This window comes from Corvus hawaiiensis, chromosome 6 (assembly GCF_020740725.1).
Source record: "Corvus hawaiiensis isolate bCorHaw1 chromosome 6, bCorHaw1.pri.cur, whole genome shotgun sequence".
NCBI classification, from domain to species: domain Eukaryota; kingdom Metazoa; phylum Chordata; class Aves; order Passeriformes; family Corvidae; genus Corvus; species Corvus hawaiiensis.
The window spans coordinates 50,328,988-50,352,529 of NC_063218.1; the positions used below are offsets into that span (position 1 = coordinate 50,328,988).

Here is a 23,542-nt window from a genome sequence, read left to right on the forward strand (position 1 = left end):
GAAAGGAGTCAGAAATGCTATAGACTGAAGGAGAAAAGCCCTTGAGAGGAAGGGAAGGGAACTTTGTAATGGCAGAATGATGATTGATATAGAACAATTAATTAGCTTTGACTACATCATATTCATTGTACATCTAGATTTGTGGGTTTAGCTGCCTCACTTGGGGCTGGCTATCACTTTGTGTAATACCTTTGAATTTCATCCACCATAAGGGAATGAAACAGATACAGAAAAGTGCAATATGTCAGTGTAGCATATCAAATTGAGAAAGGCATTTTTAGCAGTCTGTACTGAACAGAGGTTTAAGTCTGCATTAGATTATTCCTTAAGTGTATTGTTGTTATGACAAATCTGAAAGGAGCTAAAAGCATTTCAATAGGTCAAAAAAGGAAACTTTGATTTCCTTTCCCACAGCCTGGGCCCAAAATGGGATTGCCAGCCAGTCTTACATGGCCTGGCTGTGTACCACATAATCACCCACTGGTGAATGGCAGCAGAACACATGGAGATGAGTTCTGAGTCCTGTGGGAATAACTGGCTCACCAGGCCTCTCCAAATCGTTCAGCTTCTAGATCTCTTTAAATGCTCATGCAGTGTCCCCTGAATAATGCACTGAGAATGTTTAGCCAAGAAATGCCTGATGTCCCAAGGACATTTTGATGATGACTGCTATCTGATGTGCCACACAGAATTTTGTATTCTCTTTCATGCTAATTAAAAACTAGTATATCACTGCTTATGTTTTCTAAAAGGGAAAATGCGCGTTTGATCCCATGAACCTCAGGTTTGGGAATACAATTTAATTTTAAACCCCATTAATTTTGCACACCCATTAATTATTAGAAATAAGTGGAAACATCCATGCAGTATTGTACGTGTACTCCCCAATAATGCAGCCTAATATTCAAACACAATGATTTATACAGAATTTATTTTCTCTGGTCACTTTTACAAATAGACTTGCCCATACAAATAGTTTGCAGTCAGTTTCCCTCAGTGCAAAGTGTGAGCAGCAGGAGCAGCAGGTCAAGGGGAGCAGTTACTCCCCTCTGCATAGCATTCAGTGTCATCAGAATTGCAGTCTAATTGTTTGTCTGGTTGTCCGGTTTTAAGGATTTTCTTTAATTTTCTTTATTTTTTTTTTCTTTTTTTTTTTCTCTTCTTTATAGAACTAAAATAGTTCATGTTATTCTTTCCAGTAGCTCAGACTTCTATAATTATTACAAAAAACTTGCAAGGAAAAGAAAATGTGTAACCAAACACATTGACTATTTTGAGGAACTTCAAAGTAACATTGGAATTCTGTATTTCTTCAAGAAAATAGGCTCTTAATAACTTCTGATCTTTGATTACTCTTTCACTTTGTTGGTAGATAATATTTAGAAGAATTTAGAAGGGCTGGGACTCAAGCTTGACTTTTCATTTGCATTTCAAATTGGAGCAAACAAAACAGAATGAAGCTTTCACTCACACCAATCAGTGCAGGATAGCCCCTGCAATCCAGTGTATTTCTAGGCTTTGCCTCTTGACATTTTTATTTTGGGGGTGAGGGAAGAGAAGAATTTGTCTTCAATTAACAGTTAACAGAGCAGCAATGAGCCTCTGAAAATGTGCTTTTACCTTAAAGTAATAAACAATCAATACAAGGTCATTTCTGAAGGATAAAATGGCAGTGTGGCTGGGGTGGGGGCTATTTTGGAGGGTTGTGGGTTTGGGTTTCTTTGCATATAAGGAGATGGGGTAATGGGTGCCTCTTATTATGCCTATAATGTAACTGACTCTTGAAGCTTGACTTATTGTTCTGGATTTGTAGCTGGTGAAAAGGAAGTCAAAAGTAATTTCCAAAACCTGATCTCTAGCAGATGAAGACCTTGCAGAAAAGCAGTCAGGTAGGTTCCAATGCACTGAGATTTGGGTCTTCTCCTGGGTCGTGCATTATGAGTCTGTTTAAAATATTTCACTGCTTTCAGGTTTTGACTATGTTGGCATTTCCCTATAGTTGCCAGAGCGGTGTCTGTCTGGAAGTTAATCAGCCTGTATTTGTGTAACATGAACTGCTTGTCTGGAAACATGGGTGGAATGGTTGAATGTGCCATGGGCTGGCTATCAGCGTGTGTGACTGCTATGTACAGAACTGTACATCAAGCTATTTCTGGCTGTGGTTTTGGGGGTTTTTAAGCTGAATTTTAAGTCTGTTTATTGACCCTAATATGTGTGTGTGTTCTTCCCTCATGGAAAGAGAATAGGACTTTTGGTCAAGAAACAAAGACTTCCTTGTGATGTGTTATACCACTTGTATGCTTGCTGTAGAGAAAAATAACTCGCTAACTTGAAATCATGTGTGCCAAGTTACCTTCACTGGCATTGTGAGAGCAGCAGCAAAAGGTTCACATAACTATTAAATGGACTTTTATGGGTAAAGAATATACCTTTCTCCTAGAAAGTAGTTTCCTACATGGCTTCACTTAAGCAATAGCAGGAGTTTTAGAGCTGAAGAATGGCCTGGGTTGGAGGAGCCTTAAAGATCATCTCATTCCAACCTCTCTGCCATGAGCAGTGACACCTCCTACTAGACCAAGGTTGCTCAGAGCCCCATCCAACCTGGCCTTGAACACTTTCATGGATGGGTTATCCACGCTTCTTTGGGCAACCTATACCGGTGTCTCACCACTCTCACAGTAAAGATCTTCTTAATATTTAATCTAAACCTACTTTCTTTCATTTTAAAACCATTCCTCCCATGCCATCACATGCCCTGATGGAAAGTCCCTCTCCAGGTCTTGTAAGCCCCCTTTAGGTACTGGAAGATGCCATAAAGTCTCCTCAGAGCCACCTCTTCCCCAGGCTGAACAGCCCCATCTCTCTCAGCCCATCAAATTTCTTTAGTGTTTGAGAAATGCTGAGGAGAACTTGTGTTTCTGCCTTTCTTCCCCTTCTCCTCACGAAATTGAAGGACTTGCACTCCTGTTACTTCATGGGAGATATATTAATTCAGCATAGGCTTTTGTGATATGGAACAGGATTACAGAGTTGTGTTGCCAAATTGATAATACCAGAGGAAGGTGTAACAGCATAAGGGAAAAATGAAGTTGAATGTCTTAATTAAAGGTGCAAACTGCAGATGTGAGCAAACTGTGAAGGAGATGAGGGGTACTGATTTCACTGAGAGCTGAAGATGTTAAATGAGCACCTTGTATAGAAAGATGCCAGCAAACACTGGGGATGGGGTTTGGCTGCTGGAGAATTGTGTGATGCTCCAAAGGCTAGGTTTTTTTGGGGAGCACAGTGTAGAGTGAATGGGCTTATAAATATGAGCACTTCAGTCACATGCCTCAAAAGAACATCTCTTCAACCTGTACCTACTGTAAATAAAGCAGATTAAAAGGGAGAGAGTTGAAGAACTTTGTTCAAGTACTTAAGTATCTGGAAACAGACAAGTGAATCAGACTTGCAAAAAGAATGGTGTAGTAAGTCAGACTTGTAGGCTACCATAAGCATCTGTCTCTGAATCTGCAGATATGCCATCCTCAAACTGCAGAACAGGGTTCGTAAGAACAGTGTAAGATTTTGGTTAGTAAGGCTTAAGGTTGAGGGCAGCTCCTTGCTTTCTTTTTAAAAACAGAGGGCTTAGTTTCCCCTGCCACTACCCTGTGGTGATGGGCAGCACCTCAGCCTGATCTATGAACTGAAAACACATTTGATCTGTATGCTGGTGCTTACTGCCAGGTCCTGCCACTCCACCTGAATAACTATAACATGCTCATAAATCAGGGGAGAGCATTCCTCTCTGACACCATCCCAAATGCCCTACTGAGCTGAAGCCTGTGTTAGCCATCAATGCCTCTTACATAAACATGTCATACTTTAAAGTAGGGTCTTGCAAAAAGCACAAACAATATGCTGGTATGGAGGGGCCACACGAAGTCAAGAGCTGTTAAGTGGGGGGAAGAGGAGGAGAAGAATCTCTTGATGATAAATATATCTACCAGACACATGTGGAAAGAAAACAGTTAAGTCTAGCTTACATTTCTTTCAAAATGAAACAGTCAGATGTGCAAATGGTTGTCATATTCCCTGGAGAACTTGGAAGCTAGGAGCCAAGAAAATAATGATGCAGGATGCTTTGGCTCTTGTTGTATTCACTTCAGCCTGGTCTTTATCCTATGCCTCATGCACCAGATACCCAGTAGTCTGTGTTTCTGATGAGGTAGCAAAAAAATCTGGTTTGCGTTTGGTCTGGTATAGAAAGCTGCGTAAGAACTATGGCTCAGTCCTGTGTGTGCATTCAAAGCCACTTACTAACCCTTGTTTAAAATCACCCACTAACACTGTGGCTGGCAGTTCTTGTCTCCTGGGTCTTAATCCTCACATAAGCTGATGCCAATTTTTGGCATGGTAAGAGAAATGCTAAGGAGCATCCCAGGTACACCTTTGTCATAGTACACAGCTGAGTGACTTGTAAAACTCATGTGTTTGTGCTGGCACAGCCTTTGATGTGAATTGGTAAGGAAAGTGCTCTCCACCACAGCAGCTGGAACACACACAGCCAGAAGTGACACCAGGCTGTAAAGAGCGTCTCCGTGTCAGATGGGTCACAAATCACGGGGCTGACAGGTGCCTGTGCTGGATCCCGCGCCAGGGTGTGCCTTGGTGTGCAGCAGCAGGTAGGAGACCTGCCTGGTGGGTGGCCAGATTGTACAAATGACTCAAATTCTCTGCTCAGGGGCAGCCTGTTGCACAGCGTGGTGCAGAATTAGGAACAGTTGCTTTTCCTTAAAGTGGGCTGAGTGCTGTTTATGCTCTGACTTCAGGGTGGGTTCAATTCCACACGCTTTAATAGTCATGATAACCTTAAGGTTAATTTGTAGCGTTAAGGCAAGAGGTTTTTGTGAAACAAAAGACTGAGCCTGCAGTTCCTCAATTGCTCCTACTGAAGGGGTTGGGCCTTCAGCACCCATGTTGCTTTCCCAAGGAGGGAGATCCAGCATGCAAGAGAGAGGCGTAAGTACTCACATCCCGGAAGGGCTTCAGGGTTTTTGGGCATGGACTTTTCTTACGGAATATCTAATCTATCCCTGTAACTGATGAAGATGACTGATGAGGATAACTCTGCTATGGGAGCCCGAACCACAGTTAGCATTTGTGATTGTGATGACCTTCCAAAAATGCATGCGGCAGACATGACACAATGGTTTTCCACTGCCTGCTTAGAATTGGTTTCTACTGCCTTACCCTCTACCCATACACATTAATTCCTGAGCTGCTCTTATCCCCTTACCAGCCCCTTCTAGATATAATTTAAGGTTTTTAAGGCTTGATCCAAAACAACGCACCTGTAGTAGATTGCTGTTTTCATCTTAACACCTTGTTGGTGTTAACTGGCAGCAGCTCTTACCTTATGTGGGCAGTATAGTGCCTTGTGGCAGGTCTGTGCTTTTACATCCCAGCCTTCAGAGAAGCAGACAAGCTTTTGGTCAGGGAGAATAGCTTCTACGTGACTTTTTTTAGAACCAGAAGGCAAAGGCTGAGGCAGCAGCTCTGAACACGCACTGGCCTCGGGAGAGGCTCCTGGCTGCTGTGCAGCTGTTGTGGGAGCTGGGCAGGACATGGGGCTCCAAAGCCGAGTGCCACACGTGCTTAGGCAGCCCCTGGCAATCAGCAACCCTGCCTGAAGTCAACTTCTGTTTAGGTGGTGGTGGTTTTTTTCTTTTTCCAGGGAGTCACTTGATAGGGTATAATCCTGCAAGATACTCAGCAAAGAAGCTGATACAGGAAAGTATTTCTGCAGATGCTTAATTTTCAGTGAATAAGTGGTCCTTTTATGTGGGTGGGAGCACTCATGTGCTTAAAGTTAAGCACATGCTTAAGTGCTTTCTTGGATTGGGGCCAAAATGCTAATGCGATGGAGGTTCCCTTTCTCAAGTAACTGCAGTGTTCAGGACTTCATGTGGACCCCTGGGCCTGCAGATTACTGAAATACCCCATGACTGGCAAATATTGGACACTTTTTTCCTTAAACTTTTCATTTTCAGCAAAATCTTCATGCAATGTTGCTATATAATAACTTTGCATACAAAGAATAGTTCTTTACTAGGCCTGTGGCAGACTTCAAAAGAAACCCTATTGCTGACTTCAAATTATTTTTGTTTAAGAGGATATTTTATTTTTGTGTTTGAGGACAAAACAAAGATTCCTCCAGCACCTTTTGCTCTGCCTTATCTTTAAACTCTTCCTCTTACACTTCTGGAAGAAAATCAGCCTTTGACAGTCACCACTAAGATGTTGAATTCCAACTGCTGGGAGTCTCTTGTGTGATGTTGCACTTGCCAACGATAGTCTGCTTTGATGACAGCAGTGGTAACAAGCCCAAAGGACACATGTGTGGGATGTGACAGGGGTGTGCACCTGTCTCAGGCAGGGGGCACCAGGTCTTCCCCGTGGCAGCCTCCTCGGTGGCTGTGCTAATCACCGGGAGTGACACGGGAGTGACACTCGCCGTGCCCGGCAGACAGGAACGAGCAGGGTGTTGGGGCTCTAAGTACACAGCTGCTTCTCAAATTATGATGCAAAGGGTCAGAAGTCACTGCAGTAAAAGCAGATAAAATTATGGTTCCTACTGCCACCATGCCACATCAAAATGGTAAATTGTTTGTTTTGCAGTGGGTCCGTCAAGCTGTTTTACCATAGCAGACATGTAAATTTCTCAGATTGCTTGTAGCCCTTTAAAAATAAAGGGGTTTGTTTTCCAAATATTGTGTTAGAGATTTCTTTCTGTTAACTGTTGTTTTTGACTGTTGCTATAAAATAGAAGTTTTTAGGCTTTTTTAAAGTGTTTGCTTGGTGGTGAGGCACGGCAGCAGGGTGAGGGTGTGGGGCCAGCAGTGCTGCAGGATTTGTCTGCTCTGGCCATGCTGTGTGTGGGCACGGCAGCCTGCAGGTTCCCCTCGGATACCTGGGATGTAGGATAAGCTGTGGGCAGATGGCTGTGCACAGGATGAGCCATCTAGGTTAATGACCTGGGAAATGCTGTCTGCCTTTCTCTTCATGGCTACTGCTTCTGTTCCTGTTTCAGAAGTAGGGCAGATCTTTATCCTGTGTGCAGCATCCGCTCCCTTTTCTCAGAGTTGACACTTCTCTGCTGTCCTTTCCACTTGAATTTGTATTGAACAAGGGATGGAGCTTACAAGAAACTTGTGGAACTAAGACTGAGAACCAGGCTGGAAAAACCATAAGAGTTCAAATATGTAGGGTATGTGATGCTTTCTCCAGCTTCGACTTTTTTTGAGTTCCTTTTTATTGTGAATGGCTTGTTAATTTTTTGTTAAATTCTTCGACCATAACTGTGACCAAAGAGAGGAATGCATTTGACAAGTGCAATAAAGCAACTGTTCCATGTTTATGGCAAGTGCTATACTTTTATGCTATTAATTCAAATTGCCTGGATTCTTATAAAACTGGGACAGTATAGGATTACCTACCTTGCTAGAACAGTTGAAATGGATCACACTACAAAGTAGTCCACATCTCCCTATCAAATTTTAGAGGAAATAATCTTGGAGTCAGAGGGGAGGCGTATGTCTCTGGAGCACAACTTTTTGATGCATTTTTATATCCAGCAAACGTTGGGAGTCCCAAAGAGAAATAACAGGAAAATGCCATTAAGTAAAATAGAATAGTTCCATGTAAAAAGAAAAACAGTTGCACTGCATGTGAAGTAATGACACTTAGGAGGACAAAAGTAAACTCAGAAATGTGTTTTGCTACACTACTGTAAATAAGCAGAGAAGGTGGCTGCAGCACTCAGTCCTCTTCCAAGAGGAAAAGTGGTGGGAAGTGTATGTGGGGATGATTCCTTTGAGCAGACTTCTGCTGAAAAACAGAGGTGTGTGAATAACTGGTTATTTTTCTTCAGTTTGATGGTTGTGCAGGCAAGGAAAAATCATTTGGGACCAGAAAACTCTTTAGAGAATGAAGACAGCATTAATGTGTTCCAAGACCAAGACACTGCTTCAATTCCAGGTATTTTTAATTTTTTTTTTCTAAATAACAGCAAGAAATCTGGGGTCTTGTTTGTTTGTTTTTGTTTGTTTGTTTTTTGGGGGATTTTTTGCTTGTTAATTAACAAGGTAAAATTCAGGAGTCACGTGCAGCTCCAAGATACCTGTGGGAGGGACTGTGGGCATCCCTACTTCTTTACATATGTCCAGCAGGGTTAGCATTCTTGTCACAAAGCTGTTATGCTCTCCTGTGAGCCTGGCAGAGCAGAAAGAGGGTCTGAATTCAAGTTTCTGTATTGAAAAGTAGTTCTGACCACTGAAAGAAGGATATGAAGTGGAAAATCTGATAAGAATGACCATAGTGACCAGTACCTGAGTTCCCATGCATGTGTAACTTGTTTTCTTACACTGAAAAGGAATAATGGGGTTGGGGCAGGATGGACACCCCCAAATAAGCTGGGAATGCTCTCCTAGTCAAACCTGGCCCAACACTACTTGAATTTAGGATCACTGCAGATAAGTTAATTAAATGCTCTTAAGTACACTTATACTTTCTTTGAAGCCAAGATTTTTGGTACAGAGATATGCTCTGCTGCCAGTGCCCAGGGAAGGACTGGATGTTACTCCCTGCTGGATCTCATGTCCATGGCACACTCAGTCACTTCTGGTCAGTGACTGCAACCTGATAGCCAGTGCTCAATCCTCAGTGTCTTCTTGAAGGGATTCTGTGGAAAAGGGACAGTCATCATGGCAAGAACAGCTTGTACTCCTATTAGGATCTGAGTGGAACAAGGCATTTGGATTTTGGAGGTGGTTGCTCATGTGCCAAAGAGGCTAACCCCTCTTTTTGTCAGGTCCTCACCTCTGTGGGATAGTCTCAGCTCTCAGTGCCTACTAAGGAGTTGGTGTGCAAATGGTGGCTTTTTGAAGTGTAGTATTTACTTGAGCTTTAAGTGTCACCTGACTTTGAGGTCAGTGAACCTCACTGTTCATCTTGGACAAATTCTTCTTATATTGTCAGGCTTCTGTTCTGGAAATGAAGTTATGCTCCTTGCTGTCTCCTCAGGAGTGACCAAAAAGGACTTACCACTAATCCTGAAAAATTAATTTCATAACAAAGTTAATCACTGAACAAGAAAGTATAGCTGGGCAGACAGCATCAACATATCCCCATTTGGTTTGAGCCAACCTTTTCCTTATTAACAAATGAAAAATGTTTTCTTTATAATACCATTCTTAAACTCTTACATTTTATACCACTATCTTAATCACTTCAATGCTACGGTGTTTGCTCAGATCCATAAGGTGACTTCTAACACTAGTGGCAGAAAGAATGATCCATTGATGCTTTGTAAGTATAATCCTGAGGTCTGTGGTATGTCATCAACCAGAGTGTGTCATTCCCGGTCCATCATGTTGATTTTTTCCTTGTACCTGAGAGCCAGGCTTGTATTTAAGTTTTTACTTTAGACCTGTGTCCTCTGTTCTGAAAACAATGGTATTTAGCATTTCTATTCGATAAGCAGTTCCTGAAGAAGCTTTTCCTCAAAGGTTTGGGTGGGTAGAACTAGAAAAGGGAATCTGTCTGCTTCTAGGGCAGGCTTTTCTTATGTATGTTCCTTTCTTGGAGTCTACTCTTAAATGCACTGTGGAGCCTGGGATAACCGGGTCATCCCATGCTATCTGTTATCCTATAGCTAATGCCAACTGTAATTTCAAGTGCTCCTTCCTAATCTCCCCCCCTCATGCATTATTTCCTTGTGCAGCATTAACACACCACATGCTGATCCACTGTTGCTTCATGGATTTAGAAAATAATCTACAGGCCTGCAATGATGTAAAACATTAAATATTGTTTTAAATATCGGAGGCGCCATCCTGCCTGCACGGTACTTAGGGTGGGCAGCACGCCAGCGCCTTTGCTGGCATGTGCCTGAGAACTGGAGCATGCCTGCTCCCAGCAAACAAAGCAAAGCCCAGGACAATAAGGCAGGAACGATGACAGACAGGGAAGGGCTGGCTTATAGCTTGTGCTGTTTGACCATAATATCAGCTCTGGAGACTATACTGTCTGGAGGGCTAAGAGTTTCTTTCTACACTCCTGCCTTACTGCCTGCACCTGCCCATCTGAGGGCAGGCAAGAATGAAAGGACACTTTATAGAGCTTCCAGGGGCTTGTCAGTCAGTTATTGCACAGTGGGATTGCAGTGGATGCTTCATACTTGTTCTCTCACTCAGCATTGCCAGATAACGCTGGGCTGAGTGCATTTCTTCTTAGTTTGCTTCCCTCTTTCTCTTTGCAACAGCAGAAAGCTGCTTTGTATCTGGGAGGGGAGGGCTGGGGAAGCCTGTGTGCTGTGCTGTGTGTGTGGAGGGAGCAGAGGTAGTGCAGAGAGCCTGCTGCACTGTTTGGGATACCTCTGAGCTGTGCCTTTCCTTTCTGCTCCAGAGGAGTAAATTCCCTCTACAGCCCTGCCCTGCCTCATCTTCACTCTGTGCTAGGTACTCTAGCTGGTGTGCAGGGAGTCCTGATGGACTGTTCTTCATCCCCAGCTTTTCAGTGATGTATTCACACCCACGCTCCCCATTTGGACAGGGACAACTAGAATAGAGCATGTTTTTTTTCTTTTCCTTGTGTTGACTTGGACACGAGTAACCATCAGGAGTCATCCTGTTTCCATACTGAAAAGCTGCAGTTGCATGATGTCAGCCTAAAAGCTGCAGAGGCTCAGAGTGGTGTGTGCAGCTGCTCAGCCCTCTGGGCACAGCCTGCGCCTCTGTCTGCATTGGAGAGACATAAACTGGGCTATGGTTTTAGGCTGTGTCCACTGCCTGAGGACTGCTGACCTTGTCCTTACCTGGAATGTTTCTGATGTTGGGAAAACGTCAGTCACCTTTAACTTTCTCATTACTACATCAGCTCCTGTCTTTGTGCCCATTGATCCCAAATTCCTTGTGAGGGAGATCACTCAGCCTTTGCAAGGTGGTCCTGCACTTCTGAATTCACAGCATAGTGAATGAGGTTTTGGAAGGCAAAGCCTCAGATACTGTTGGAAACATCTACCCATGAGCTGCTTAATTCAGTTCAGTATATTGGAGTGTCTGCATGAAAGAGGCAGGAGAAAAGGGCTGCCCATGAAAATTATCAGTTCAAATCAGCATGGTATTAATGCAGCCAAAGGTATAGTCTGTTTATACACCCACCCTTTAATGCATGTGAATGTGCTTAATTCTGTGAGAACTTGCAAAGCCAGGAGCTATATGAACTTGGCTGTCACACACTTCTTAAAGCATTGTTTCTCCTTTTGTCTGTAGATCCCTCTAATGCCAAATGGCCCAAGAACTTCAAAGCATACCACAACTTAAATTTGTCCTTCATGCTTTTGCTTCCTTCAGCATCTAGCTGTGGCAAAGCCAGCTCCTCACTGGCTCTAGGAGTTCTCTCTTCAGGCTTTAAAATATAAGTGAATTATAACAGTTCATGTTACCTGGACCAGCTGCACTAAAAACAGGCACCTTGACTCATTAGAAAAGCAGGCATCTCCTTTCCACTGGATCCAAACTCCTCATCAGCTTTGAAATATTTCACTCTGCTCCCACCCCTCAAGTTACAGCTTCTTTGGCCAAGTTCATTACTTCTTATTTCCAGAAACTACAATATCTCAGAGGGCTTCTGAACTGATTACAAGGTGACTAATACAAGTAAAGTACCAGACCTAATTTTCATGTAATGGGTGTAGATTACTTACTGAAGTTGCTTTTTCTTCAAGAGATGAAAGTGAGCCTTGCAGAGCATGGATGTGCCGTCTTGGAGCATTTAGAGGATGAGGCTCCTGAATTTTCTCTCTGCTTGCATAAATCTATGTAAGCTTAGCCTCTTTCTTTTGAAGAGGTGCTGTAACTACTTAAGTTGGAACACAAAATTAATAGAAGACAGAAATGCAATTTAGCTACAAACCCATAAATGCAGTATTCTCATTTTTTAACCTAGCTGGCTGGTTAAGAGAGCAAGTGTGGAAGCCACACTTCCTACTCCTGGCTGTTCCTTCCCTTGCTGGCCAGCAGCAGGCAACAGTGTCCTGTCATGTTCATGTTCAGGTGTTAGTGGGTCTCTAACCTGCACTGCTAATCGATGGGATTAGCTCTGAACATGTGCAATAAACTCAACAAATGAAAAAGGAAGATATTGCTATAAGACTATATATGTTGTTGAGATATGTATATATCTCTTCTTTCACTGAGCTGTGATTAATCAGAAGATTCATGTTGGGTTATTTCTGAAGATACTCCCCCATTTAATGTCCAGCATAGGTTGTTGTTTCAGCCTGACCACGTGTGCTTTGCTTCTGGTGTATTGGAAATATGTGATAATGTCTAAAACTGAAAATTATGTGGGAAAGCATGAAGATGAACAAAATGGTGAAATTCCGTGGGTAGAAGGATCTCGTTAAATGGACTTAGGAGATTCTCATCACTTTAATGTGATGTAGTTCACATGATAACAAGGTATTTTGTTCTACCACCAAAAGGGAGCATTAGCTTAGAGGGCTGGATTACTCATGGCACAAACATGGCTGTTATGTGCAAACTTTCGATGTTCTGCCAAGGTCAGTTTGTGGGGGCTGAGATGAAACTGTTTCCTAAACTGTGAAAGCGATCCCGGGTACCCAGGCTGCTGGAATGCCTGGAGGTTTTATGGATTCCTTCCCCTTAAGCCCACTAGCAGGGTGTCTGCTAATGTGGGCTCTCTTTTCCTGCCTGCATCGCTCTAGTGAGGCTGACCTAAGGGAAAGCATTGCTTTGAGTCCTCATTTTGTTTTCTGACTTCTTGTTTGCCTGCAGAAGGAGCATTTACAGCAGCCTTTTCTGTAGGTAACCAAGGTAAAAGGTTGGCTTCCAGCACTGGAAAAGATGAGCGTAACACTCATGTTTGAATGTGACACCAGACCCACGATAGGAGCGGGAAGGTGTCAGGTTATAGTCAAATCTACTCTCACAGCACCTCAGCTGAGAACACTTGTTTGGGAAGGGCTGATGAAAGGTCTTATGTCATGCAGGTGAAGGAAATAAAAGGTAGGAAAACAGATTTTGGCCTGCAGCTGAGGATCTGCAGTGGGCTTGCTCCTCCCGCCCACTTAGAGGGGGTGTGTGCTTGCAGGTCCTATGAACACACAGGTTTTAGCGCTGCCTGAAGGTTGCTGGAATGAGCACTCCTGAGGGTTCCTTGCAGAGCACCAGCTATGTTGTCCGTGTGTCAGGCTGATTTTGCACCCACCCTCTGCAGTTCACAGGCTGTTGCTGGTCTGGCTGTTCTTGCCCAGTGCTCCAGAGCCTCAGCCACAGCTTCCCATTTCTGATGGCTCAGAGCAGAGCATCTCTGGTAAAGCTTCACGTTAGAAGCATGCACGAAAATGGAAGTGACAGAGCGGTCTCTTTGACTGCTTCAGGTGGTGCAGTTGCAAACTGTGTGTGTTTAGGAGCATGCTTTGTTGTGGAAGAGTGTGGAAGACTAATGGAATGAAGCTGATAAGCAGCAAATGAAGTTGGAAATATGTGCTCAGGGTCAAGTGGGGGAATCCAACTTGAAGGATCAGAAACAGATTATATTCCCAAGTCTTCACTTAACTGCCTTCAGATTTTTAAGTCATTCACTCTGCCTGTGCTATACAATATGCTAATTCAGGAGTTAAAAATCTAAGGGACATTTGACTTTGTGAGGATTTCCAGGCTTCCACAATGTCGCTGTCAGACTTGGATCCTGGGAAGCTCTGTTTCAGGGCAGGACTTGAGGATGAAGGATCCGTGTAAGTACAGAAAGTAGGATTAAATTTCAATCAGGCACAGAAAGAAACAGTAGTGGGCAGAGAGCTGTCTTCCCTCAGCTGAAGTAGTTACTCTCTTCATACCTGTAAAGAGGACCTTGCCCAAATTCCCTTAACTTGCTTTAAAGTATATTTGAGGCCTCAAGTAGATCTCAGCTCCAGTGTATTTACTGTCCGAACAGAAACTACAACCTCACCCTAATTTTATTGGAATCAGCTGCCACTACTCTGGAGCAGAAGCAAGAAAAAACAAAATTAATATCTGGATAAACAGCCTATTAATTTGATGACAACTGTTGTTCTCCATTTCAGGGTCCAGAGAGCAGCCTGGGCAGTGAGCTAATGAGAACACCAGAGCCGTGCAGCCTTGGGGGAGGTGGCGGGTAGAGAAGAAAACAGAACAAACACTCCTTTTGTAGCTCGGAGCTAAGGGGATTCAGCCAAAGGTTAATTGCTTTCTACCCTAAAATGCTGTGAAGTGTTGCTGCGTGGTGTCATACAGCTGCTTCAATCCAGCCTAGGGGTGTCTGTTTCAGTGGTGGGTGGCATGAGCCAAGATCCTTTTTTTAACCGCACGGGGGTGTTGCAAGGTCTCTTGAGTTAAGACTTCCAAAAATCTGGGAGAGCTTGGTCGGTATTGTTTAGGATATCACTGCACCATGGGAGCAGTTAGCAAAAACACCAAAGGAGCACCAAAAGAGCTGATTGGTCTTCACTAGGAATTTTGTTTAGGGGATGCAAGTTCATTGTTTCCTCTGATTCTTCATTAGACAATCATGTGAAAGATGCTACAGGAATCAAAAGATAAGTACAGAAATGAATGTAATAGTAAACTTCATCTTACTGTCACCTCTGTCTCTTAGCCAATGTTTCTTGTGTGAACTTTATTATTATTCCTAAGACTTTTTTCCCATGCACAATTCTGCTCATGCAAGTTCTGCGCTGTGTAGAACTTAAAGCAAGAAAATAACTTTCTATTAGAATGGGGCTGTTGTCACATCTTGGAAGTCTCCTTCTGGTTGGTGGGACATCAAAAATTTCAAGAAACCAGAAAGCTGGAAGTGGGGAGAATCAGCCTGTGACGTTGTGCAGTCTTGTGACAGTGGCCAGTTCCTTTGTCTGGAGATCGTCATAGTGGAAGAGAATTAAAGTATTTCAGTCAGAAGGGACCTACAATGATCATTTAGTCCAATTCCAGTTGATACTTGTGAGATTAGATGGAACTGAATGGAAATGTGGTGTCTAACCTGCCTGTAGAGTGGGTAAATTCCTGATTTTAGTGTTTGTAGGTGAAGTCTCAATATTGCAAATAATTCTGCTAATATCACTTCTCTGATGTGTTTTTCTCAGTTTCTCCTGCCTGGTCATTCTGCCCATTTCCTTGTGAACATTTTTATCTTTTACTTTACTTGTGCTTTCAACACTTACTTTAGTTCATGACTCCACAACTGAAGTTTATCATATATAGGGTTTAAATTCATGACCAGCAAGCTTGAGAAAATGTGTGCTCATTGAATTTTGGAGCTTGAGTATTTTCAATGCCCAGCTCAGGTAAGGAGGAGCTGTTTCCTGTGTGATCCTTATACCGAATGACAGGATGGTCTGAGAAAACCCTGAAGGTTTCATTAGTGTCTGTTCCTATCTCAGTCATGTGTGCATGGCTCACCCTGCACTGCTGTGCACCCAGTCTGGTTCCACCCATCCACCAAAAGGCAAAGTGTTCCAAATAACCAAGCTTTCCCCAGGCTTAATCCCCCTCAGAAAGGAGAAGATGCAGGCAACAAGGGAACTGGAGATAGGAGTGCTTTGGGCTCTTGTTTCCCCTCCATGTAGGTCCCTCCCTGTCTCTTTCTGGTAATGAAAGAGTAGGTCCCAGTTCTTCTGCTTCTAGAGAATAGTCTGAAGTCTCATGCTTAAGTGCTTAGGCAGCTAATGGTCAAATTAGGAGTACAGGCATCCCTTCGTGTAGTTTTGCCAAATATGAAATGTTGAAAGCATCTTTTCACCAAGGTTTTGGGGTGTTCTGCTTTTGAAGTCCCCTATTCCAAATAGGGTGATGTATGTACCTCTGCTTTTGTTGGAGCTGGGTATCACAAAAAGGATGAAGCTCTCTTTCTGCGTGTCAATACAACAGAAAACCATGAGTTATTCTAGGAGAAGCTTGTCTGAGTCAGCAGGATTGCCTAAACTTTCAGAGACAACTGCAACCCACATGACCAATGGTAGAGTTGCCTGGTATCACTCCTGTTTTCTTTTCCTTACTTGTCCTCTGGCCTAACTGAAGGTGCTGACTTGTTGGTTTGCAACATGAATGGTCACTGAGCCCAGTGGGACTGGGGAGAGGGTTTGTAATACTGCTTGCATGACTCTATTAGCAACAATTCGTGTGAGTAATTTGGTAGAATAGTTATGAGCCATCTGCCTGCATCTGCAGTTGCTCAGCAGCCTGAAAGTGCACTTTGAAGTCAGCCTTACTGGAGCTGACCCTAGTAAGTTCTTGCTTTTCATTCCTAGAACTGTTGCACAAAGTTAGCATTAAGTGCTGTCTTGGAGTCCTGGATCTAGTCAGTGAAGCAGATAGGAATTCTGAAAAATTCTGCGGGGTCCAAGAGATCTCCAGCATAGCTTTAGACTTTTGTGACTATTTTGTGGGAAACAAATCTTTTCTTGTTTTCTTTCTTTGCCACTTGATAATAGCATTAAACTCATTTTCTGCAAACCTGCTTTCAACGGTCTAGCTAATTTATACTGGAAGTAATTGGACACACCTAATGAAAAGCACAGTGGAATTTTGCTATGAACTGCAATGTTCTCTTCAAGTCACTGGTCTCTTCCATTTGATAATTGTCATAACAGCGGTTAAGTAACCTGACTTCTCCTCTTTCCTGCCAGTGATGAAAGCTTAAAATGAATCTTCAAAACTGTCACTCTTCTCTAAAGTTTCCTTAACAAAATGGCATTTATTCCTCTCTTAATACCTTGCTATCTAACATTAGGCTGCTGTTGAGCCTTCAGAGAGCTCTGACTGGAATAGTTAGCCAGGCAAGGGCTTTAGATACTCTAGGGCTACTGCTTATCTTGAGGAGTCCAAGGGGATCCTGGTGATGCTCTTTGTGACCTCAGTCTCTTCTTGTGTAGAGACCATGTTCATCTACTCTCAAATCCATAGTAAATTCATGTTACATGCTTACTCACTCATTCCATAGTGGGATTCTGGTCCATACCCAGAGCCGTAGTGTTTCTGGGCAATAGCAGCATTTGTTCTGTTGTTGCGGTTGCAGCTTCTCTTGGTGTGCCCCTGGCATGGCAGGTGCCATATGGGCAGTGTGTTGAGTTGTTCCCTCAGCTCTTGTGTAGGATTAACCAGACACTGCCTTTCTTGTGCTTTATCAGGGTTCTCAGTCATGTACCCCACAGCCTTTGGAGAGGCTGTGGAGGTTACGCACAGAAGGCACCACAGAGCTGTTAGTGAGCTGTAAATTGCTGCCATCTACCAGCTCATGTAGGGAGTGGTGTGGTGGGTGCTGGAATCTATGCCCTAGCTCCAAATCCTGGCTCCTAGGATTTGTCTTTGATCGAGCCTGTTCTCAGACTCTTAAAGGAAATGGATGCCTGGTCTCATCTCTTCGTAGACAAACCAACCTTGTCTGTAGGCGCGTGCAAAGAAAACCCCAAAAACCCAAACCCAAGCAAAAACAACAACCAAAAAACCCAACCCCAAGCCCACAAAGAAAACCCCAAGCAATCAAACAAACACCAAAAAACCAATGTGGATCTAAGGTTTTTCAGCAGCCACTGTCTAGTTTAACTTCTATGGGACTTCTTCATGTTACAGATTCTTGTGCCAGAGGGGTTTTTAGCTATCAAGAGGATTGGAAGGTATTTGAGCTGCTACAGTATAGTGTGTTCTCAGCAAGAGCTTCTGCTCTCTGTTCAGTCCAGAGAGGGTCTTAGCCCATCTCTGTGAGCATAACTGTAATGCTATGAATTATTTCTTGTGGAAACTTTAGCTATTGCGCTTAGTGGGTTTACAGGAGCTTTTTCAGTCTACTTTTAATGTATTTGTGTTGGTGGGGATTCTGAGTGGAATTACATGCCCAGGCTTTCAGATAACTGCTGTAAATACACAGATCCCCTCTAGTCCCTTACTTCACAGTAGCAGCTGCTGTGGTGTTACAGAAACTTCATAGCTTTGGCTTCATCTTATTAGTTCAGCACACTATTAATATCCCAGAAGCTTTTTGTATTAGTTTCCACACTTAATATTGGTTCTCCTTCCTTCTTCTCTGCCCCCCCTCCACATTCAGTCATTAAACTAAATTCATCTTGGGGCTGTTTCATTTAAGATGCCCTTGCTGCCCACACCAAAGAGGGGAACCAGACTGGAAGCAAACCAATTGTGCTAACAGTCACCTGGTATATTTAGTGGCAATGTCATCTAACATGCATTTATGCTCAGAAGTAGTGTCTTTCTGCTTCTATATGGAGCATTTGTAGTGCTGGCAAAATCTTTCCAGAGAAACAGCTGCTGATTGGCTCTTCTTGTCTATTTGGGGAAGGATCTGTCCTTAAATACTTAGTTATTCTGCTTTCTAAAAATGGCACCAAGCACTTGGCACTATCAGGATTGGACTCGAAACTTTACTGAGATGAATTGGGTGCATTGCACCAAGACCTGGTGAATCCTTGTGTCCCCTAGAGAAATGACTGCACAAGTGGGTGGAAGTACATCTAGGGCAAGTCAGTGCACAGGGCTCTAAAATGAAAATCGCAGTGTTCCTCTGGAAGGCTTTAAAACCAAATGTCACATTATTATGGTTAAGTGGCTCTGGTGAAAAGGCTACAGGACTGAGATACATCTCAACTAATATTTCCTCTGAATGTAAAGAAGTCCTGTCCCAAATGGCAGCAATGCCTCTCCTTTGAGGTGTGTCTCAATAAGGTGGAGAACACAGGCTGTCTTCTGAGTAGGGACTGGGAGTCAGCTTGCCTTTGCCAGTCTGCTGCTGACCAGAAACAGGGCAAGGAGGAAGGCTCTGCCAGCGTTTGTCACGACTGCCCCAGCCTCCAAGTGCATAAACACCTGACTGACACCTAACTCTGAGTGACACACAGGCTCTAGGGTGAGCAGCTCACCAGGAATAGAAGTGTTTTATTCCTTTGGTTGACCGTAAGTGCTTCCCACTGTTCCTCAGAGCTTACAAGGCCAGGAAAACATGACATCCAGAGAGCTGGTAGAGAACCAAGGGAAGGGTTTTACCCCAGAACCCAGGGGCTTTGCTCACCTCTGAGTTCTTGTTGTGACACTTCACCCAAGGGAGAGCAGTGATTGAATCATGTAATGCCCCTTTGAAACAGAGGCTAGCTTAGGACAGCTTAAGGGTCTAGGACACCGAAATACCTTCATGTCCAAAATAGTTTGAATTAGTTGATCTGCATGGCATGCTGCCAGCCTTCAAGGAGAACTGGGGAGGCCTGGCTACTGGTCAGCAGGCTGGACTGGGTGGTAGGAAGTTATTAATAGCTGCTCTTCCATGGAAAGAATGAGTTTGGCTTAGATGTGATGTAAAGCTGCTAGCTGGTACAGCAGGCAAATGCTGGAACTCTATTCTATTATCACTTGAATGAGCTCATTATGCTCATTCTTGAGCTGCTCCTTCCTCTGGGTCACTCGCTTGAGCCTCATGGCCTGAGGTCTCCTGATACTGGCCTCTGAATCTGAGCTGTGTGGTTTGGCAGCACAGGTGCAGGTCTGAAGAAAAGAAGCTGTCAGCTCTTGGTCAGCCTCAGGGTGTGATGGGTGTTTCTTCTGTTCCTCAGCAAGTTTAGCTTCCCTCAAATTCCCTTATGCTCCAGTTCTCACCTGTAAGAGTCAGCTCTTTGTTTCTGAAGCAGCTTAATTTAAGGACAGAGAAGTAAGAAAGATTCTTTTTCACACACTGAAAGTTTTGGAAAGGAAGATAATCTCAAAAACTTGGACATAACCAGTTTGGAACAAAGGGTGGAGGAGATTGGGTGAAATAAACAAATAAAAATTCTCTTCTTGAGTGGAATGGCAAGGAGGAATTTCTTATGGGGGATTTCGCTGGATCAAAGGTTACAGTAAAGCACGAGTGATAGATTTGTTTTCAACTGTACCAGCTGGTCCTCTCCTTTAAAGGCTTGTGGGCAGAGTGGCTTTAATGATGTTATTGTGGATATCTGTTGGACTTGTTCTTGAGCACTTGTTTAGAGTTTGGCATTCTTAAGGTGAAGGCTAGAAAAATCAAGTGGTATTGTCTTCAGTCTGAAGCTTGTATTTCCCTTCATATCCTTCAGATCCCTTTAGGAACAGCTACTCCTTGCAGGAAACTAATACAAGGCTCTGGGTTAATACACAGAGGTCTCCAAGCCAAGCCCTGTTTCAGTGGGACTTGCATTATTCATCCCTTGTAACAACTGGTGCTTCTTAAGGGAGCTGCTGGCTCCCAGAATAACTCCGTGGATCAAGTTTTGTCATCTCCCTCATCTTAAAGTTCACACTTCTGATCATCCTGCTTAGAAAGAGGGGGAATGAACAAGAGTTGATGGAATATCCATTTCTCATTAAAAATAGTTCTTGTCCTGACTATTGTAGGGAAACTCTATTTCCTTAGTGGCTCGTTGCTGATCTCTGCTCTTGTCTGTTTGATTTCCGCCCTGGAAAACAGGTGTAGAGATGCTATAAGTAGCAAGAAGTCTAATGCATGCAGAGAGTTCCTTGCAGACTCTAAATTACAGTTTTCCTTCCTGTGCTACAACCTCAGGTCCCTGACCTGCAACTGCAGCATATTTTCTGTGACTAACAGCTGTAATTCCCTAATTATCATGCTCTGGTCTCCTGCTGTGCTGTAGATTTTGTTACCAAGGAAGCAAACCAAGTTTCCTCGTTCCTACTCTTGCTCTGTATGCTCCCAACTGTTTTAAATCCACCATTTGATGCAGCCCATAAAGACAAATGACTATCTCTTGTTTCAAATATTCAAAGTCTCCAGAACATATTACGTAGCTGCATGCTGGGGATGAAGAGGGCAAAATAAGTCTTTCTGGCCTTTCTTTTAGTGAAGGCAGCTGGTCCAAAGCTATTCCTAGGTTAGAAAAAGTACCTTTATTAGCTGTAACCATCCTTTGTGGAGTGCTGGACTAGAGCTAGTCTCAAACAGTGGGCCCAAGCAAATGGTACTGTTGCAATGTGACTGACAAAACTTGTGTAAACACCTGGAAAATGAAGGTGTGCATCAAACCCTGATGGCAGGTTGTCTGTGTGCTGCAATTGCCATACAGGCCTCATCATTTGAGGATGACTAACAAGGAGTCAGTTCCTTTTTGCCTCCACCCATTTTGAGGTTGGGGATAAATGATTGTGTGCCACATAGAAATGAGAATAAACCTGTGCTAATCTAGATGGTTAGAGCAATAGAGCCAGACTGTATTGTGACAGAGAAGCAGCTGGTTAAAATATCACAGAAACATGTTAAGCAGCAGAAAAAACTTCTAGTTGCCCAAAAACCCACAAGCTAATTTTTACCCTACTAAGTATGCAAAGGTATATTTGGCTACTGCATGGACTTGAGGCTTTATTGGATGGTGCCCATCACTCTCCTGCAGGATGCACAAAGGCAAGTTTGGTGCTTTATGCAATTTCTGTTTGGACTCCATCAGTCTAATGTGGCTGTGTCCAAGACATTTGCATCAAAGCCCCCATGGCTCTGGGTGGCAGTCGGTGACAAACAGGAATGCTTTCCATGGGCCCAGCCTCCAGTAATTAATTCATGTCTCACTCCAGATATATCATCCAAGTTGCAACATGAATGATGTCTCCTGGGTCACAGGATAAAAATTACTGACTCCACATGGGGGATTTTCTGCTTGACTCCTCTGACCGTTAAACTACGAGGGAGGAGGCTGCTCCTTTCTCTGGATCACTGGAATTAAATCCACAACTGGGTCTAGCAAATGTGACACCCAAGGTGGGGGGGCAATAAAGGAAATTATCTGCTTGGCCTCAATCAGAGGCGAAGGAAAGATGAAATACAACTTCCAAAGACAAGGAGTAAGTTTAGACAATACAACAGATGTCCCTAGAAGTAAGATTGTCCAGCGTTGCTTTATCTACAGACTTCTCAAGGGACTTCACAGAGTGCATTATGTAGCTGGCAAGCATGGATCAGGTATGGATGCACATAACTATATGGGCACCATTGTGGATGTATTTTTCACCACAGAATAATGGTGGGAAAAACTAGATAACCTATGAAGATGCTTTTGTTCTGTTTCTGAAACTCTGCTCTTGTGCCTGAAGTGTTTAAATATTAAGTATTGTACACCTTAGCATACACATGTCAGAATATATTAGTGTAACATGGAAACTTGCTTTTAAGATGCATTAAAATCAAGGTTAGAGATACAGAGTCAAACTTTAGTACTTCATAGAAACTCAAGTTGTGGTGGTAGTTCAGCAGATGTTTTGACTTCATGGCCCCATGAGCTGCTGTTATGCTATGCTAGATTGTACCTGTAATAATGCCTAATCTGTGCAGGCATGCAAAGTCTGAATAAAATTTAATTTAGGTGTTTTCTTTTGGTGAGAACTTACTGTTTGATGTGATTGTACTTGATTTAGGTTTCTCTGGTTGCTTGCTGAGTGTACCTGTCCAGACGTGTGAGGCTTCCTGGATGGCCAGCAGGCTGCAGTGGATTTGCCTGAGTCTCAGGATGGGAGGAGTCACCAGCACACATTGTGTTACCTGTCACACTTTGTGGGACCCTTCACTAGCAAGGCATGCAGGTCCCCCTCACCCCTACCACCAACAGCATTCTTTCTCAGCGATATCAAAATCCTTTCTAAAATAGGAGTTGGATGTGTAATTTAAAACCTTTATTCAGAAATAACAAAGGATCCCCAGTGTCCTTTCCCTTCAACAAGGCCTGGGAGAAAGTAGCTGGTACCAGTCTATTGTTAATACTCATGAAATTGGTACCTCAGAAGGGTATTGGTGGAGATAGCTTTCTTACTTCAGTTCCACTGAAGATGTGCACTCCTTTTGTGGGAATTCTGAGCCGTTCAGTGCTTCCAAATTTCATTAACTCTGCAGATAAAGTTGTTGTCTTCTCCCTGAGCGAGCTCTCATGGATGTGTGCTGCTGGTGGCCTCAAGCTGGGAGTGACTGGCTTTTGGTGGGTGGCTCTTGGTGAACAGAGTGAATGGCACACAGATGCAGAACTCCAGAGGGGACAAGAGTGCCCTCACCTGTTAGGAGAGAAGAGTGCCCTCACCTGTTTCTGACTTAATGCATAAACAAACAATTTAAAAAACCCCAAACCAGTGGGTCCTGGTCTCCTCAGCCCCAGCACAGGCCTGCACCCTGAGATAGAAAATACAGCACCTTATTGTGCTTAATAGCATATTTTTGGAAAAAAAAAAAAAAAAGGTGCAGGCTTCCACCACAGCAAACATGGTGAGTCACTCTGTCCAGGATCAATAAGAATGCAGCTCTTGTTCCAGGCTAGGTTTATTAACAGGACCAGGAGCAGTTATGTGAGAAAGGCTGGTCTCTGCCTGCTGGGCATGCAGGTCCCTCCAGTGAGAAGGAAGATGTGTGACCATCAAAGCTATGCTTAGCAGCCAGGAGCACTGTCCTGCATCATTCCTGCTGAGGCACACTCACAGCTGAAACACTCGAGCTGTGGCATGTGGGAGTTGGG

At 43.5% G+C, this 23,542-nt stretch overlaps 1 long non-coding RNA gene across 1 annotated transcript; it reads left to right on the forward strand.

The window, feature by feature from the left end:
* The first annotated feature begins 1,744 nt into the window (after positions 1-1,744).
* On the forward strand, positions 1,745-23,145 carry LOC125326913. The gene is made up of 3 exons (XR_007204069.1): positions 1,745-1,889; positions 7,913-8,019; positions 22,461-23,145. It is a non-coding gene; the product is annotated as an uncharacterized LOC125326913 (long non-coding RNA).
* The last annotated feature ends 397 nt before the right edge of the window (positions 23,146-23,542 follow it).